The 12,945-nt window shown below is 43.7% G+C and overlaps 1 protein-coding gene across 1 annotated transcript in view; it reads left to right on the top strand.

Annotated features, from left to right (window-relative positions):
* LOC127569483 (lymphocyte cytosolic protein 2-like) overlaps positions 1–12,945 on the top strand; it is a 149,252-nt gene that overhangs the window by 29,626 nt on the left and 106,681 nt on the right. The window lies entirely within an intron of this gene.

Below are 12,945 nucleotides of genomic sequence, written 5' to 3'. Positions count from 1 at the left end.
TTTGATAGGATTACTCTGAGAGCCAGCATAAACTTGTGGGTCAAATGGCCTCCTTCTGTGTCAGATGGAAGTATGACAAATATGTTTAATGGAATTTTACCTAAAGACTCTGAAGGTGATTAGTTACTTATTGTGCCGAAACCAATGTCTGGATTTTTGTTTGATGTATTTGAAGAACATTGGGCCTGATGGACTTCATCCTAGCACCTTAAAAGTGGCTAGAGAAATAGTTGATGCATTGGTTTTAGTTTCTAGAATTTCCTGAATTTGTGGAAGGTTCCATTCAATTGGAAAGTAACAAGTATTCATTTATTCAAAATGGAGGGCAACAGAAGGCCAGTCAGCTTAACATCGGAAAGATAATAGAAGCTGTCATTAATGGCATTATGTTAGGTACGTAGTAATCAGGCAAAGTCGACATGGTTTTGTGAGAAGGAAATTATGTGCGACCAGTTTCTTTGAAGCAGTAGCATGTGCGTTGGATAAAGGGCATCCAGTGGATGTGTTATGCTTAGTCTTCCAGAGGTTATTTGATAAAGTGCTACATCAAAGATTCCTCAGATCCTCTCTCACTCAATCTTTCCCTGTAACTCAACTCCTGAAGACCCGGCAACATTCTAGTAAATCTCCTCTGCACTCTTTCAATCTTACTGATATCCTTCCTATAGTTAGGTGATCAGAACTGCACACAATACTCCAAATTTGGCCTCACCAATGACTTACACAACCTCACCATAACATCCCAACTCCTATACTTAATAATTTGATTTATGAATGCCAGGATGCCAAAAGCCTCTTTTACAACCCTGTCTACCTGTGACACCACTTTCAGGGAATTATGTATCTGAACTTCCAGATCCCTTTGTTCCTCCACACTCCTCAGTGCCCTACCATTTACTGTGTATGTCCTACCTTGATTTGTCCTTCCAAAATGCAACACCCCACACTTGTCTGCATTAAATTCCATCTGCCATTTTCTGGCCCATTTTTCCAGTTGGTTCAGATCCCTCTGCAAGCCTTGAACGCCTTCCTCGCTGTCCACTACGCCCCCAATCTTAGTATCATCAGCAAACTTGCTGATCCAATTTACCACATTATCATCTAGATCATCGATATAGACAACAAACAACAATGGACCCAGCACAGATCCCTGAGGCACACCACTAGTCACAAGCCTCCAGTCTGAGAAACAATCATCCACTACCACTCTCTGTCTTCTCCCACACAGCCAATTTTGAATCCAGTTTACAACCTTTCCATTGATACCTAGTGACTGAACCTTCTGAACTAACCTCCCATGTGGGACCTTGTCAAGGCCATGTAGACAACATCCACAGCCTTTCCTTCATCTACTTTCTTGGTAACCTCCTCAAAAAACTCTACAAGATTCGTTAAACACAATCGACCACGCAGAAAGCCATGCTGACTATCCTTAATCAGCCATGGCTGTCCAAATACTTGTATATCTGATCTCTCAGAACAATTTCCAATAATTTATCTACTACTGATGTTAGGCTCACCAGCCTGTAATTACCTGGTGTACATTTAGATCCTTTTTTAAACAAAGGAACAACATGAGCTACCCCCCAGTCCTCTGGCACCGCACCCGTGGCTAAGGAAATTTTAAATATATCTGCCAGGGCCTTGCAATTTCTACACTAGTCTCTCTCAAGGTCCGAGGAAATATCTTGTCAGGCCCGGGGGATTTATCTACCTTTATTCGGTGTAAAGCAGCAAACACATCCTCCTCTTTAATCTCTATGTGTTCCATGACACTACTGCTTGTTTTCCTTCCTTCCATATACACTATGCCAGTTTCCTGAGTAAATACTGATGCAAAAAAACTGCTTAAGATCTCCCCCATCTCCTGAGACTCCACACATAGACGGCCACTCTGATCTTCTAGGGGACCAATTTTGTCCCTTACTTTTACTCTTAATATACTTGTAGAAACCCTTTGGGTTTACCTTCACATTATCTGCCAAAGCAACCTCATGCCTTCTTTTTGCCTTCCTGATTTCCTTTTTTAGTGTTTTCTTACATTTTCTATACTCTTCAAGTACCTCATTTGTTCCAAGTTGCCTATACCTGCTATACACCTCTCTCACCTATCAATGCCTCTCAGTTTTGTACACCTCTATCAGGTCCCCCTCAGCCTCCTGAGCTCCAAGGAAAGCAAACACAGCATATGCAGTCTCTCCTCAGAGCTGAAACACTCCATCCCAGGCAACATCTTGGTGAATCTCCTTTGCACCCTGGTCAGCATGGACAGGATGGACCAAAGGCTTGTTTGACTCTCTATGACTCTTGGATAGCTAGATTCCTCTGCATCTCAGAGCTCTGCAGTCTCACTGATGAAAAACATGATGATGCTGGAGGAACTCAGCAGGCCAGGCAGCATCCATGGAGAAAAACAGGCGGTCAATGTTTCGGGTCAGGACCCTTCTTCAGGACTGAAGATAGGAAAAGGGGAAGCCCAATATATAGGAGGGAAAAGCAGAGCAGTGTGGTGGACAACAGAGGAGAGGTGGGGGTGGGCACAGGGTGGTGATAGGTACAGTAGATGCAGGTAAGAGAGAGGAAAAAAAGTAGAAAAAAAAAGGGTAGGAAAGGGAAGAAGAGGAAAAGCAAGGTGGTGGGGGGGGGGGGTGTTTGTGGGGAAGCGGGTGGGTGGGCATTACCTAAAGTGGAAGAATTCAATATTCATCCCTTTCCTTGCCTCTTTTTTTCTACCCTTTTTTTCCTCTCTCTCCTTTCTCTCTCCTTACCTTTGATCCATCCCCCAGTGGATCTGCTGTCCCCTCCCCCGCACTTGCCTATCACTGTCTCTTACCTGCATCTACCTATCACAGCCCTGTGCCCACCCGCCTTTCCTCTTTTGACCACCTATCACTGCTCTGCTTTTCCCTCCTATATATTAGGCTTCCCCTTTTCCTGTCTTCAGTCCTGAAGAAGCGTCCTGACCTGAAATGTTAGCCGCCTGTTTTTCTCCACGGATGCTGCCTGGCCTGCTGAATTCCTCCAGCATCATCGTGTTTTTCATCTAGATTCCAGCATCTGCAGTCCTTTGTTTCTCTGTAATCTCACTGTTTAACCGTATGCTTCTTTTTGCTTTATTTTTCCTGCCAAAATGAACAGTTTCACATTCTTCCACATTATATTCCATTTACTACATCTAACCTATCCTGACCCCTTTATAACTTACTTTCCTACTTACCTTTGTACCATCAGCAGATTTTTCAACCATTCCTTCAGTGACCAAAAAAAGTACAGTCATTTAAAAAAATACAGAATGGTAAATGCAAAGAAAGGAGCCATTTGGCCCATCACATCTCTCACTGGCTCTACCAGAAAAGCTCACTAGTTCAACTCCCTGGCCCTTTGCAAATTTCTCTCCACAAATATACTTCTGAAGGCTCCACCACATCTCCAGGCAGTGCACTTCAGATTCCAACCACCCTCTGTTTTATACCTATACCTCTGGTCTTTGACACCTCCACCAAAGGGAACAGCCACTCACTGTCCACTCTGTCTAGACCCCACATCATTTTATGTACTTCCATCAAATGTTTCCTCAACCTTTTCTTCTCTGAAGAAACCAGCCTCAGCTTCTCTAATCTATCCCTGTAATTGTAATTTTTCATCCCTGAAACTATTCTCATAGACTCTTTCTGGTCCCTCTTTGATGCCCTCATATCCTTTCTATAATATGGCAACCAGAATTGAACATAATGTTGCAGTTGAGGCCGGACCAGTGTTTCATAAAGGTTTAAGATAATTTCTCTGCAGTTATACTTAAAGCCTCTATTGGCAAAGCCACAAAATTGTGTATGCCTTAGTAAACATTTTCTCAACTTGCCCTGTCACTTTCAATGACTCGTGCACACATGGTCCCAGGTCCTTCTGCTCCTGCACTTCTTTTAGAACAGTATCCATTATTCTGTGTTATCTCTCCTCTTTCTTCCTACCAAAATGCAGCACCTCACATTTCTCTGTATAAAACTTCACCTGCCACGTGACTGCCCAATCAACCAGCCTATTTATCTCCTGCTGCAAACCATCACTTTCCTCTTTGCAGCTCACAATACTGCCAGGTTTTATGTCAAGTTAGATATCGTGGCTTGCGCTGCTAACTGTAAATCAACAAAAAAATTACAATGGCCCTAACACTGATCCTACAGTTTGAAAAATAACCCTTTATCATGATCGCCTGTGTCTAACTTGTGGAAAGTTGAGAACCTTGTAGCACAACAATTGTTTAATTTTGCTGGCCAGAAAAAGACACATTTATGCATATCCCCTGTTTCTTGTTAACCAGCCAATCTTCTATCCAGACCAATATGTTACCTCCTACACCAAGATTTTATTTTCCACCAGTTCTGTACTCCCCTACCTTAGGGAAAAGACTGTTATCATCCACCTTATCTATGCCTCTCATAATTTTAAACACTTCTATGAGGTCGTCCCTTATTCTCCTACATTCCAAGGAATAAAGACCTAGCCTGGCAAACTTCTCCCTATAACTCAGGACCTCACGTCCTGGCAATATCCTCGTAAATCTTTTCTGCACTCTTTCCAGTTTAACTACATTTTTATTATAACAGGGTGACCAAAACTGTCCAAGTGCAGCCTCACCAACGACTTATACAACTGTAACATAACGTCCAAACTCCTATACTCAGTGACACAAGAGATTCTGTAGATGCTGGAATCTGGAGCAAAACACACAAAATGCTGGAAGAACCCAGCAGGTCAGGCAGCATCTATGGAGGGAAATAAACAGTCGACATTTTGGGTCGAGATCCTTCATCAGGTCTGGATAGGAAGAGGGCAGAAGCCAGAATAAGAAGGTCAGGGGAGGGGGAGGAGCACAGGCTGTCACGTGATAGGTGAGTCCAGGTGAGAGGCAGAAGGTAGGTGGGTGGGGGAGGAGGGATGACAGGGAGTGATGTAAACCATTGCCCTACCCTCATCTACCCTTTTGGTTCCCTCTTCAAAGAACTCTAAAACATTCATCAAACACGACTTCCCAGGCACAAAGCCATGCTGACTCTTCATTATCAGATTCTGTCTATCCAAATGCTGGTAGATCCAATCCCTCAGAATTCCCTCCAGTAACTTCCCTACCACTGGCATCATCCCTCATCTGGTTTGTTGTGGTTGAAAGCTGCTCAAAATCAGGAACCACAGGTGTAATAGAATTTTATTCTAAACAAGTAAACTGGATAGATTAGGAGGAAGGATCTCCCCCAAACCCAAATACATCAAGTTTTATACTTTTTAGCCAGGCAATTGACATCAAGTGCAAACATAACCATTTTTGGTGAGACGAGATTGCCAAATTTGGGAACTCCTCTGGTCCTATGCTTAAGTTTGAGTCAGAGGGCATTTCTGTTTCAATGGTGCCAAACACCTTTGCTCTAGCATGTCCAGTGGTTCTGAGGCCTGGACTTTTCATCTATTGTGTCCCTGTATCAATGGCTGTTCTCAGCTACCTGGTACATTTCATTCCTTTCTGGAGTACATTGAGCTCCCTAATTCTGATCTCATTAGTGTGTCATAGCATGGAGTTTCGATGTGTCTCTGAAGCAATTCCATTAATATGACCGTTTGTCTCAGCTATCTTGAGAGAGCCCAGTTCAAAGGCACATCACATTTGCTTTGTCATAATATTGAACAAATACACCTATGTACATGTACCACTGAGAAATCAATCATTGTCTCCTGTAAATACAGTGATCATTTTCCAAGCCACTTACTTCAAGTGGCTGCCCACTGTGTGTGATTTTGCACCTGCTGATTTAATAGGGCAGGGTCTGTTACAATGGAGAGTGGTCTTTAACACAGCTGCACCTTATGATTTCAAAACTGATTACTGTTTGTATCTTAGATTCAGTGAAAGTGCTTGGAGGCTGGGCCTTAGTCATATCAGTGGCTGCTATATTAACCACATACCTTCTGATTATGGTTCTCTACTCCCTAACAGATTAGAGTGATTGGGATCTTTTTTTTATTGAAGAGAAGATGAAGGTCAGATTTGATTTCTGGACAGACTGAGGACTGAGAGGTTGTTCCTGCTGGTAGTGGCGTCACAGACTAGCAGTCACAGGTGTAAAGTCAAGGGGAAGGTAGTGACATGAGGAAAAACCTTTCTACACAGTGCGCATTTGAAACCAGGAATGCGCTGATGAGGGATGTGGTGGAGGAAGGTTCCATGTTGCCTTCAAGAAGGAATTGGAAAAATATGTGTCAGAGAAACATTTGCAAGGGCACGGAGGAAGGGCCGGTGGGTGGAACTAGAGTATTGCTCCAGTTGGAGAGCTGGTGTGGACACGATAGGTCAGTGATTATATGGAAACTGTGATCATGAAACAACTGGAATATTATTGAAAGGTGAAGTGACCAGTTAAGGACCTTTCAGGATAGAAATCCACCATTTCCACTCCATCTGGTTGACATGTGTCTCTGGACAGAGCAGCATTATGGTTGTAAACTTATCAGCATGAAATGGTATGACACAGAAATGGTATGGAGAATTGTACCTAAAATTGGATAGACTATGTGAAAGGCTAGTTAACCAACATACAGATGTAACATATTCCCTCAGTGTCCCAGAATCTTCCTCATTGTCAGCCATACAAATTTTGATATCACCAGTAAACTTCTTAATCATGCCCCAAACTTGAAGTCCATCTCATTGTGACAAAAATACCTGTTGAGACTGGGGTTATCACAGCCCTCCAGTCACAATTCGGGCAAACATTACCCTTTACTTCTGCCCTAATGTAAACTGCAGCAGTTTCAGAAAGCCATTTGTTGAAGTCAACACAGATGGGCAGCCAGTGCTCCTCACCAGCAATGTCCACATTGCATGTATGAATTAAGAAAAGATACATCAAACCTACTACTTCTTGGTCACCTATCCCAATGCCTTTTTTAATAGTATCAATTTTTGAAAAACAAAAATATTTGCAGATACTGGAAATCTGAAATTAAAGCAGAAAGGACTGGAGATATTCAGCTGGTGTATCAGCATTTGTTAAGAGAGAAACACAGGTCTGTGACCTTCAATCACACACAAGAGAAGTTAGAAGTCTAACCAATAGTGTCATTTTTTTGTTTGATTTACTCTCTTTTGATGCATCTTGCGACATGTTTCTGTGTTAATAGTATTGTATAAATGTAAATTAATCTTACTGGACAAGCACTGTTATAGTCTGATCTGTGTGGTGCAGTAAACCTCAGCTTATCCTCGCTCACCTTCCACACAGTGCTCAGTTATAAGATACTGATTGATGATTAACACAACACTGGCTAAACAACATTGCAGTAACCATGCCACTGGTCAAGTGAGACTGAAAATGAAGCAAATTACTGCAGATGATGGAAATCTGAAACTAAACACAAAATGCTTGCAATGCTCAGCAGGTCAGGTAGCATCTGTGCAGAGAAAAATAGAGACCGCATTTCAGGTTAGCCGCTATCTGACTGGCTAAGCACTTCCAGCATTTTCTGCTCTCATTTAACACTGAGACGGACCATGACCAAAGACTAAACAACACCACTTGGTCAGTGACCATGGGAATGTAAAGTCAGCACCTGAGCCAGCTTACTACAATTGTACAGGGCCTTTGGTGAGGCCACACCTAGAGCATTCTGCATAGTTTTGGTCTTCTGACTAAAGACAGGATATATTGGCCATGAAGGGAGCCCAGCTAAGGTTTACTACACTGATCCCTGGTTTGACAGGACTGTCACATGAGAAGAATTGGATCAACCAAATCTGTATTCACTCACGTTCAGAAGATTGGTTAGGATTGATTGAAATGGGAAAGGTTTAGGGGGAGCATTAGAGGGAACTTCTTCACTCAAAGAGTGGTGGGAGTGTGGAATGGGCTGCCATCTGATGTGGTAAATGCGGGCTTGCTCTTAACTTTTAAGAGTAAATTGGATAGATGCATGGACGAGAGAGGTCTGGAGGGGTATGGGCTGGGGGCAGGTAAATGGGACTAGCAGAATAATGTTTCGGCACAGACTAGAAGGGCTGAATGTCCTGTTTTCTGTGCTGTAGTTTTCTATGGTTCTATTGTTCTATTGGGAAGGGAGTTCATTGAAACATACAAAATTCTGACAGGACAAGGCAGACTGGACACAAGAAGGATGTTTCCCCCTCCCCCCCCCCCCACCCCGGCAGAGAGTTTGAACCAGGGATCACAATCCGAGGCTATGGGGTAAGACATTTAGAACTGAGCTGAGGAGAATTTTTTTCCTGAAAAGATGATAAACCTGTGGAATTCTCTACCACAGAAGACAGTGGAGGTCACAACCACTGACACCGACTGATCAATCCTGCAACTAGCCACAGGGCCAATCCAAACAACGGAGGCTGTGACTTTAATCACTTCTAAACATCACAGGGACTGACCAATCAACCCCAGTTTTTCCCCAGGAGGCACTAACCATTCCACTGACCAGAAAACAGAGACATGCAAAGCACTACAGAGACTGATCATGGAAAATATACCATAGAACCATACAGCACAAAACAGGCCCTTCGGCCCACCATGTTGTGCCATCCATCAAACCACCCTCACACTACCTAACCCTTTCCTCCCGCATATCCCTCTATCTCACATTCCTCCATATGCCTATCCAACAAACTCTTGAACCTGTCCAATGTATCTGCCTCCACCACCACCCCAGGCAGTGCATTCCATGCACCAACCACTATCTGGGTGAAAAATCTCCCCCTGACATCTCCCCTGAACCTCCCACCCATAACCTTAAAGCCATGCCCTGAGCATTGGTGCCCTGGAAAGGAGGTGCTGACTGTCTACTCTATCTATTCCTCTCAATATTTTATATACCTCTATCATGTCTCCTCTCATCCTCCTCCTTTCCAGTGAATAAAGCCCTAGCACCTTAAGCCTCTCCTCATATTCAATACGCTCTAACCCAGGCAGCATCCTGGTAAATCTCCTCTGCACCCTCTCCAATGCCTCCACATCCTTCCTATAATGAGGGGACCAGAACTGAACACAGTACTCCAAGTGTGGCCTAACTAGAGTTTTGTAAAGCTGCATCATCACTTCGCGGCTCTTAAACTCAATCCCGCGACTTATGAAAGCCAACATCCCATTGGCCTTCTTAACCGCTCTTTCCACCTGTGAGGCAACTTTCAGTGAACTGTGAATATGAACCCCCAGATCCCTCTGCTCCTCCACACTGCCAAGTACCTTGCCATTTACCCTGTACTCTGTCCTGGAGTTTGTCCTTCCAAAGTGTACCACCTCACACTTCTCCGGATTGAACTCCATCTGCCACTTGTCAGTCCAGCTCTGCATCCTATCAACAGAGGGCTCCGACAGCCCTCCACACTATCCACAACACCGCCGATCTTAGTGTCGTCCGCAAACTTACTAACCCAGCCTTCCACCCCCTCATCTAAGTCATCTATAAATATCACAAAAAGTAGAGGTCCCAGAACCGATCCCTGCGGACACCACTAGTCACTGCCCTCCAATCCGAGGGCACTACTTCCACCACAACCCTCTGCTTTCTACATGCAAGCCAATTCCTAATCCACACAGCCAAGCTTCCCTGGATCCCTTGGCCTCTTACCTTCTGAAGAAGCCTACCATGAGGAACCTTATCAAATGCCTTACTAAAATCCATGTAGGCCACATCCACCGCACTACCCTCATCAATCTTCCTAGTCACCTCCTCAAAGAACTCTATCAGGCTTGTGAGGCAAGATCTTCCCTTCACAAATCCATGCTGGCTGTCCCTAATCAGTCCATGATTCTCTAGGTGTTCATAAATCCTATCCCTTAGAATCCTTTCTAACAGCTTACCCACCACAGACGTGAGACTCACCGGTCTATAATTCCCTGGACTATCCCTATTACCTTTTTTAAACAAGGGGACAACATTCGCAACCCTCCAATCCTCTGGCATCATCCCCGTGGTATGTAGTTGTGATGATTCATTCCAGTCTGGAAATATAACCAGTCACGGTCATGGATCGAGCTTGAACCAATGCCACAATTTATGTATCAGAATAGCATGTCAATGAGGTCACCTTGTGCGGAGGTGACCTGTTGCTGGATATTCTCAGAACCACCACACCATTATGGCACTGCTTCTTGAGCAGGTCCCAGTCCTGGGCTGCAATCACACTCACGTTCCCTAGCACATATCTTCTCCTTTGCCACTAACACTGCAACTGACACCACTACTCTCCCTCCCCAACATCTTGTGTATCTACCCTTCCTATCCACCGATCTCAGCCCCCAATTCCCCAGTTGCCTCCAAAATCTGCTCCAACCAGCTCACCAATCCTCTTCCCACTCTGGTATCAACTTCTAGGTCACTAGCACATTCTCTGATCACTTCTTAACACAAGCTCCTGCCCCTGTTCACTTACCAACTCTAACCCCAGCTGGTCATACACCTCCCCCAACTCCTCAGCTAACACCCAGAATGGTCTTGACTGCCTAATTGTTCCACAGCTGTAACTCCAACTTCCCTTAACATCCATTCCACCAATTGCCTACAGCTTGGCCCAGATTCATTCATTATACCCTAACTCTGATCCAAGCTCTCAACAACTCCCAATTTCTCAACAATGTAACTCCTTAACTGACCCATATTTGATTCTGATTCAATAATGCCCCCCATTCCCCACTCCGATTCACTGATCTGACTCTTGACCCCAACAAAACTCCAGCTTACCCAAGGATTCCTGATTACACCTGACCAACTCTCCCCTGAGCGCCACCCCTTGCTAGGTCTGGCAATGGGGCAGCTGTGAAGCAAAACTGTGCTACTGTCTTTATACTGTCTTTATGTGCTGCTGAATTTTGTTGCCCATGACCAAACTGGTTCTAAGCACCACCAGGCGAAAACTAACCAGAGGCTTGAGGCTAATTGCTGCATTAGCTCATTTTTTCTCACCCTCAGGGATATTCCCTGTGTTCTATCCACCCATCTCCACTACTAACTTGTTCTCTCTCATGGCCAATTTTGATGAAGTGTCTTGGACCTGAAACGTTAACTGTTTCTTCATCAATATTTACTGTCTGACCTGCTGAGTATTTTCAGCATTTCAGTTTTTAACCGGAAGAATAAGTTATACATCATGAAAATAGGCCCTCCAGCCCAACTGTACCGACCAAGATGCCTCTTTGAGTTAGACCCACCTGCCTATGTTTGGTCCATATCCCTCTAAACCTTTCCTATCCACGTACCTGTCTAAATGTCTTTTAAATGTTGTAACTGTACCCGCCTCTACCACTTCCTATGGCAGCTTGTTCCATATACCCACTGCCTTCTGAGTGAAAGACTTGCTCCTCAGGTCCCCTTTAAAATCTTTCCCCTCTCACCTTAAACCTGTGCTGTCTAGTTTTATGCTCCCCTACCCTGGGCAAAGGACAGTGACCAGTTTACTTTGAGAACTGGCATATGTTGAATGGCCTCCTATATCACAAGGAAATATGAGAGATTTATTTTTTTAACCTATTAATTAGACATTGAAGAACATAATGGGCATTGTCAAGAGCCCAATTTCCAATCCAGAATTATGCCGAATGAGTGAACTTTAGCCAGGTTGACAGTCAATGGACTAATGTGTGGAAAAAAAAAACACCAACAGTATCCTCCTTAATCACTAATCTTAAATTCAATATAAAGATTGTCACTTCATATAACTGAACAGCTATCACAGCTCATTGAATCCTACTGCAGACTGAAGAAATAGTTGCATAAGAGGAAGCAGAGCTAAACATTTGTGGAAATAACCAAAGCAGTTTATCATTTTACACAAAATGTCAAATACTGCTTTCAATTCCTGTCAGCAATTTCCAGGAATGAAACTTTAGGAGGCAAATTATCACATTTTCATACCTTCCAGATAATTTTGTTGTTCCAGAAAGGAACTAGTAAAAATTATATTGGACAATAGAAGTTCAAAGCAAAATTTAAAGCAGAGGCATATCGATTAGAATGTAATTAGGCTAGGGACTGATATTGTTGGTAATAGATAAACTGTGCCCCTGTTCTGGCACATCCTTAACCACAAAGGCTCGACAGGCTTATCTTGTATTGGTCATTATTTTGGGCTGTGAATATGGATATAAAATTAGAGATTACTGTGCATTAATGAAGAGTATTTTTAAATTAAATGCTGCAGGGGAATTTTTTTGCCAGATCGGCAAGGGAGGAATTTTACTCCCCACCAGATGGAAATCATCCTTGTAATTTATCTGCCTTTCTTCAGTCACATTCCCAGGATAAGGGTGTCCTTTCCCCTTTATCAGGTTGTCCATGCTTTTCTTCTCTCCCACTGCTATTCTGATGTGACCATTCAAGTATCCAACTATTCTCGAGGCTTCCTTGGATAAATGCAACATCCCAACAGATTCCTGGGAATCTGTGACCCATAACTGCACAAAGTGGAAAAGGAACATTCAGGATAATATTGAAAACCATGGGTTCATGCAGCGGGAGCTGCTGAGTTTTTCCAGCATTTTCTGTTATGTTTAGGGAGCACAAAGAGCCAAGCGTAAGTAGTCTAAAACCTCATAACCAAGCCAACCAACCACCCCAACAGGCACTTCCTATCCTAGCGGTGACGGAGGGGCAGTTTCCACACTGGCTTCTTCAATCACCTCAGAACCCACAGAACTACAGTGGAAGTGTATCATCCTTCATCCTGAGGGATGGCCCAAGAGGATCCACCTTTTAAAGTTATAGAGTCGTGCAGCACAGAAATGGTCCCTTTGGCCCACCACATTTATGCCAATCATTTTGCCTATGTTCACTAATGCCATTTTCCCACATTAGGTCCATACACTTCTGTAGCTCATCTATTCAAATGCCTGTCTAAATGCCTCTTAAGCATGGTGATTGTAATGCCTCCTCCACCTCCTCTGGCAGCACGTTCCA

Source organism: Pristis pectinata, chromosome 4 (genome assembly GCF_009764475.1).
Source record: "Pristis pectinata isolate sPriPec2 chromosome 4, sPriPec2.1.pri, whole genome shotgun sequence".
In the NCBI taxonomy this organism is placed as follows: Eukaryota; Metazoa; Chordata; class Chondrichthyes; order Rhinopristiformes; family Pristidae; genus Pristis; species Pristis pectinata.
Note: the sequence above shows the minus strand (reverse complement) of the source record. Positions and strands in the feature narration are given on the sequence as shown.